Here is a 7,247-nt window from a genome sequence, read left to right as displayed (position 1 = left end):
GAGCATCTGATGTGTGATCCATCAACTTTCACTGTCATCATCACAGGCCTGCTATGTCTGTGTTTCTGAAGGCCAGTCAGGGCCAAATATCAAGGCAATCACTGGCTTTCATTATATTCAAAAATCACACGAAGGGGGAAGGGCACATATGCTCTTTTGTGATATCTATCTGTCGGCCATATGGAGTAGACTTTAAACCATCCCTCACCAGCGGCAGGCTCTGGTAATGAAGACACTCATCCCCCGAGGAGCTTCCATCTTTCCTGTCGTGTCCAAGAGCGAATCACAAACACAGCTGAAGGACGCATCCCCATCTCCTCCCAGCCACGCGACCGTTGCTGTCACTGGACTGAGAGATAACTGGCTTTACCAAGCCTGTCCTTTATGTGAATGTCAAAGTATCCATGCAGGGGGCATGACACACCAGCATGAGCCACTAGTCTGCAACCAGCCCTGCCTCTGTGGTGAGCTGCCTCAGAAGAGGTGGTGCTCGCACGCCTCACCTCGAGCTATTGTATCCCGGCCACATGCAGAGTGCACAGGCTTCAGCAGACATGTCTTACTGCTTCCCAGGTTTCTCTGTCCATGTTAGACTATATTTATACAAATACATTTATAAATACTTCCGGGATGTTTAAGCACTTCATCGTCTGTTCCAGATGGTGCAATGAGAGACACTCATCTTTCCCAGCTCTTGTGATCCTAAACTCAGGTTGTTGATGTTGACTCAGATTGCTCTGTGAGCGGTAACACTGTACGTGTCACTTCATCTAAATTCCTCTGTACAGCCAAGTCAGTCACCAGAGAGGAAGTCAGACTTCAGTGGATGAAATTAATTGCTTAACCTCTGCAAAATCAGCTGCCAGTAAATTACACGGGGAAGTGACTGATCACATACACTGTGTTCATATCACCAGAGGCTGGTCTGCCATACCTAAACAGAGAGTTCAGCGATATGCACAACTTTCTGGAAAGAACGCAATCAAATGCAGCAAAGCTATAGCATGCAGCTGTGTGTTCAAGTGCACTGCAGCTGTAGCACTAATATTAGTCCCTGCAGTGGAAACATCCATACATCGACTCTTTGACAAAAGACGCAACAAAATTGTTTGCAATTTACTAAACCAGTATACTGTAGCTCTGTGGTTGCTCATCCAAATTATAGTATTGTTTCAGAAGGGAAAGAATAACAGAGGAAATGACAAATATCACATCCCACTTTGCCTGAATTCTCCATTTTCAAGCCATTTCAGGCATATTGGCTTTGATATTGGAAGAAGCTTCATCTCTGCAGCTCTGAACATCACTGCTGACTTAACAATCAAATGAAAAAGTAAAAAACACGTCAGACCATACACACACTTGTCTTGCATGCCAGCAAAATGCTGTGTGGATGATTGTTGACGTAAATAGGAGCAGTCACACTTGAATGCAGCTGGTTCACATCATCCCAGCACTGCTTCACCTTTCAAGTTTCCATCCTAAGAGCCGTTTTTGTCAGTTTTGAGGGTATCCCTGGTTTTATGCAGCCGAAGTGATGGTAAAGTAAAAGAGTGGAGGGATGCGCAAAGATTATAGTAATATTCTGCCGAGAGTCACTCAGAAGAGGCAGAGTATATCCATGGTAAGTGGGGCTGTAAAATCCTCTGACTTTAGCTGACCCCTCTGTCTGGCAATAAATATTTTAAAATATGGACCCTGGAGGTCATTTCCAAAGTATATGTGAATTTACATTCTTTGTGACACTGTTATAAAACACCAGCGCTAAGTAGCTTCATTGCCTTGCATTGTCTAAGCAGAGCGTGCACCTGAATACTGAGTTTACTGTCAAAAGTAAATTACCTTGCTCTTTATCCAGATTCACATTTTAACCTCCATGAATGATGCAAACACACACACACACACGATACTGTATAATGTAAACAATCATACTGTAGGAAATACGCATATGCTGCTTTCAACTGAGAAGCTGACTGAAGGCAGGAAGTCGAGGTGGAAACACAAACCCAAGGTAAATGGCATCTTTCATTTTATGAGCCCACCTTGAATTAATCCCATTTAAGGGTTTAGCTACACTGTGCACAGCAGCATTCACTCAAACTAATCCATATCACGCCCACGTACTTTTGCACACTGAGGCTCGTGTGCATGCGTGCAGATACACATGCCTATATGCTGTCACACCCACATGTACACTTAGAGGGAAACACACACTCGCAGGTGCAGTTTCTCTTATGTAACCAAGACACAAAAGCTCCTCCTATGAATATAAAATTAAAAATACAAATGGCTTCTTTGCGTTAAGTTATTACAATTTACCTGCAAGAAAAAAAAAAAAAAAAGATATCTCTGGACATTTGCTTGTCACAGCCACCAGCACGCACAGCACAGATAATATTCTTTGGTGAGACAACAATACACATGTCCTCTCTACATGGCCCTGCACACACAGTCTGATAGTTCTCTCCTGGACATTATAACATTAAAACATATGAACAAAGATTCTTTCTGTCCTCTTTCTATTTTCTCCTCATGAATATTCAGCAGTCGGGTCTTAGAGGCGTCTTCTGTGAGTGGGAGCACAGGTGGATAAGAATCTGTACATGAAACACAAATGAATGAAAGAGTAGCGTGACTGTCTCTAGGGTTCTATACCCCCACCTTCAGCATCAACATGGCCTCAGGGCGAAATGAGTGAGAGCTGCAGATTTGAGGAGTGCAAAGGAAGCTAAGAGGCACTCAGTAAATACTCAAGGTTAGGTTTCATCTCATCCCTTAAACATACATTCACTCTGAATATGGAGTGAGTGCAGATGTGTTACCGAAGTCCTCTTCTGACCACTATCATAGTAATGCATTGTATGCCAGTAGTATATTATTAACTCCTGTAGTATCTGCTCATCTTTTTGGGCATCCCCTCCCCTGAGCTTGGAGATTTTTGTTGCTCGTAAATACCTTTAACCTAAAGATGGAGAGGCCATGATTATATTAGGCCCTCACCTGTTGTGCGACATATGTTCTGTCACGACCATATTAGGTCTTTCTAACTTTCTGTATTTAGTTGTGTCAACACAACTCCCCTATATAATGCATGTTCGAGATGCTGTATGTGTGTGTTGCTTTTATTGGCTGAAACCACCCAGACATCGCATGCTGTCTGTGATGCTGTACTTGCTTCAATAAACTTTTTTGAACAAGACAGTATCGGCGGAGAACTTCTTCATCGCCTTCACTTCATTGCTGCATCTTCGATATACAACACTCCCGTAAGCAGCCACAGTGCATGCATAAACATGCTGGTGTTTCTATAAGATCATGAAATGCTGTCCTCCAAAGCTTTCCACCATATATATGAATACAAATGTCTGTTCATTGGCCTCTTAAGCATGGAAAAACATGGGCTTTACGCAGAAGCATCGTCACATGCATTGTACAATAGGAAGTGGACGATTTAGAGACAAATTATGCTTATTGTCACATGGACGATTTTCAGAGAGAGCTTGTGAATGATTTTAAGTACTTGATGACTATTCATTTCTCTGCAATTGCATTACTTTTTCTACCTTCAATTGAATTCTTGTAATGGCACATTGAACGTCATTGAAAAGACACTAAGTGTGCTATGAAATGCCTTTAATGTTGAGATGGATCAGCCAATTAGCCATTGTATCTCACAGCGTGCCATTCAAATTCACCAGAGAGAAATCAAAACGGAGTGTGTCAGAAAACATATCATTTATTGCTGCAGCCTACCTCACTATTGCTCAAAGCGGTAAATCCACTTATGGCGCACGGATCATCACACGTCGTCTGCTGTGCGATGAAGGATGGCAAAGTGGAGGTTGTGACATTTCTTCCAAACTGCTGTAGGCGATCCAAGTAAATAGCATGATTTCAAAATCCACATACCTGTAGAGGAAAATAAATGCATCTACGTTACAGAAGCGCAGGTAACGTGATTGTTTTTTTTTTTTGAATGTCAAGATTTATCATTCTGGATCATCTGTGTCTTTCAGGCTTATGGGCTGATGAAGAATGAAAAAAATATAAACTTTTTATATCCATACCTTGAAGAAGAGACAGGCTCTAATCAGTCTGACCTGCATTTGGTCATTGACAATTTCATGAAGTTACATCATGAAATTGTATCTTAAAAGCTCGCTGAAAAGTACTGGGAGTGCACTGGGTTCGCATAATCAAACTGTAACATCAGGAAATCTCTTTGGAGCCCAAAACTGGACCAATACTGGCTGCATGACACGTGGACTTGAGTTTCTAACGATCAGAATGGAAGAAAATTAGTTGATTTGAACAACTGACCTCCAAATGACCTCAAAAAAAGCTTTCATAATGGACAATTAGCTTCTTCCGTATCTGCCTGTTTTGTGTCTTTCTCTGGCCGTCTCCCCCACAGTCATGGAGCTTCAGGACTTGGCATTTGAACATGGGCCCTGGAAGACACTGGCTAATTAGTTCCCGAGGAAGGAGCAATCCATCTTCCTTAGGAAGTGATGTGTCCACTTCTGCAGCTGTGGTCAGTGCACTTTAAATTCGAACGTCTTAAACTCAGGACACAGATAGGGAAGTAGAATAAACAATAAATAAACCACAAGGAAATAGATTAATTCTGTTCTTTTAGGCTGCATCTTTGGTGACAGCGTTGTTGTGATCAAAGACAAACTGTGGGTGAAACTCTCAAGAAATAGACATTATTTGAAATAGGAGCAAGATTATAACTTAATAATTGCTAATTTTTCCGTCTTTCCACATTTTTTCTGGAACGTTTCACAAACGGCTGTTGATCTGTTGTTAAGTGAAAATACAGACCAGGAAAAGTGAGCATGTTTCACCATATGCTCATCATTGCTGTTCAGTGGTGTTGATGTAGTTAATTTAAGCAAAAGTATATGTGAGATAAGGCAAATCACTGATACTTAATGTCTGCATACAGGCACAGAGTCTTACTGTTTCCTTATGATAGTAAACAAACACGTGACTGAGTCTTGGATATTTTAAAGGCTGATGTATCACAATCACTTCATTAACGAGCACTAGCATAAAATTAAAAAGACAAAAAAAGGATGCATGCAGTCGGGTGATGATTGTTGCCTGTTGTGCCATCATTAGGGAATATCAATATCAAAATGTAGATCTGAAATCGAATCCCAATAAATACTATTTAGCATTCTGACTTTAGCCATGACTGGATGTAGCTGTAATTCTGTTCATTCTGTTTTAATTTTTTATCAGGGAAATATTGTGTATTCTGCACTTTTTCTTTATACATTGTATATGAGGGTCTTGCCTGTTTCTGTTAATGCCATTCAAGACACCATTCAGCCTTATTATGCTATTAAACTACAATGATTACATTAATACAGCTACATGTTAAGTGTGTAATAAGAGTTTAATTTATTCTTTGATTGAAATTTCATGTATTCTGCCTCAGCATGAGCACAGTATGTATCCATTTCATATGAAAATAAGCCTCAGGCTTATTATCCTATGGCTTAATATTATCTCACTTTGTCAGTGCTCCAAAATTAAAAAGATGTGTTTCAAGTGTTCTGCTGGTGATGTGCGGTGAAAACACATTTCCTTATCTCCTGTTAACAATCAATAAGAGGCTAAAGGCACTTCGACAGTGTCACTGCTTCCATACATTTAGCACAGGAAAATAGAGTGAAAGTGAACCGTGGTCAGAGATGCCATCCCTGAACGCACGGCGAGACGAAGGGGCCCATCTGCAATGATGATCTGAGATGGAGGCAAGCAATCAAAGCTGACTAAAGGCATTACCAAGTAATGAGTCAGTGGGTGGGAGATCTTCCCCCATCTAGAGTTACTGGATGAGGACTGTTTGTGTAACTTCTAATCCTCAAAGTGGGAGTTTATTGAGGAGAAAATAAGTTTACTGTAGAAAAACTATGAGCGTGTATTCCAAGCATGAACTTGAATGGCTTCTAAACGCAGAGAGGGGACGGCAGTTTGCCTTATCCAAATTCCCTTTGTAGCAATGCATAAAAGTCAGCTTATCCATTAAGCAAATAAAAGGATGTGCCGTGGTGGTTCAACCCAAATTGGGAAAAACAAAATAATGGACTTTCTTGACATGACATTTGATTATGTTGTTTTGAAGGGAATATGTCAAATTCAAATGGCGATATATATATTTTTTTTTATATGCAGGAGGACTAATCTAAAAAACATATGAATTTCAAAATGGTAAAGTAAAGGCCACAAGCCTCTATTTTTTGCCCATAATTTGCTTCTGTGGCCAAAACCAGCGAGAAAACAGTTATATTTGTCATTAACATACTCAAGTTTTCAGGGTCAAGGAATTAATGTATGAATGGTCTTTGGCTATTCACACTCTGTCTCAACTCGGCAGAAATTACATGTATATACTTATAGTTTGCAACAGTAAATATGTTGTGTAGATAAACAACATAATAAGGAAACGTTGATTCAGGCCGGATGCAAAATGGTGTGTATACAGTATATAGCAACATGTATACGTGTGTGTGTGTGTGTGTGAGAGAGAGAGATGGGGGTGGGAGCATAATTACATGCTTTCAGGCATAAGGAAGCAAAGTGGTTTAAGTATTGCTTTGGTGGAACTGAATTAAAAATTCTCTCTTTATCCCCCCATCACCAACTTGACACACACAAAATGATATTTTCTTTTAAGACGTGTAGTGACCCAGATGCTGCGGCACTGTTGTTGTCGGTGAAATGATTCAGAGGACTCTTGGAATGGAAGGCTGTCAGCCGGTGCGATATGGCTAAAATATTGTGCTAAAGATATTTACCTCCGTCAACAAACGAGGTTATATTTTCACTCATATGTTGTCGTCTGTCTGTTAGCAAGATATCCCAGAAGTTAATCAGCAGATTTGGATGAAATTTGGTGGCAGATGGATGTGGGCCGAAGGTTCAGTTGATCAGATTTTGGTGATGTCTGGGTCTGGGATGACTGCCACTGGACAATTATCAGTTTTTAGTCATAGCTATTATACTGTGCTCACATGTCAGTGGGTCCGTAAACAGAACTGCAGTTGTGTGCGACAGTATGTTCCCATTCAAAACGGATGACAAAATCACATCCTTAAAGCAGATTATTTCTGGTGCTTTGATGTGTAACACAGCTGTCAGGGTGTGCGCTTCAATCAAAATGGCCTAAACTTAATCAATTTCTTAATTAATGGATGGATGGATGGTTGTTTTCTCTCTGGTAGACAGAGCAC

This window comes from Chaetodon auriga, chromosome 2 (assembly GCF_051107435.1).
Source record: "Chaetodon auriga isolate fChaAug3 chromosome 2, fChaAug3.hap1, whole genome shotgun sequence".
NCBI lineage: Eukaryota > Metazoa > Chordata > Actinopteri > Chaetodontiformes > Chaetodontidae > Chaetodon > Chaetodon auriga.
The sequence above is the reverse complement of the archived record's forward strand: the minus strand, read 5'-3'. Positions refer to the sequence as shown.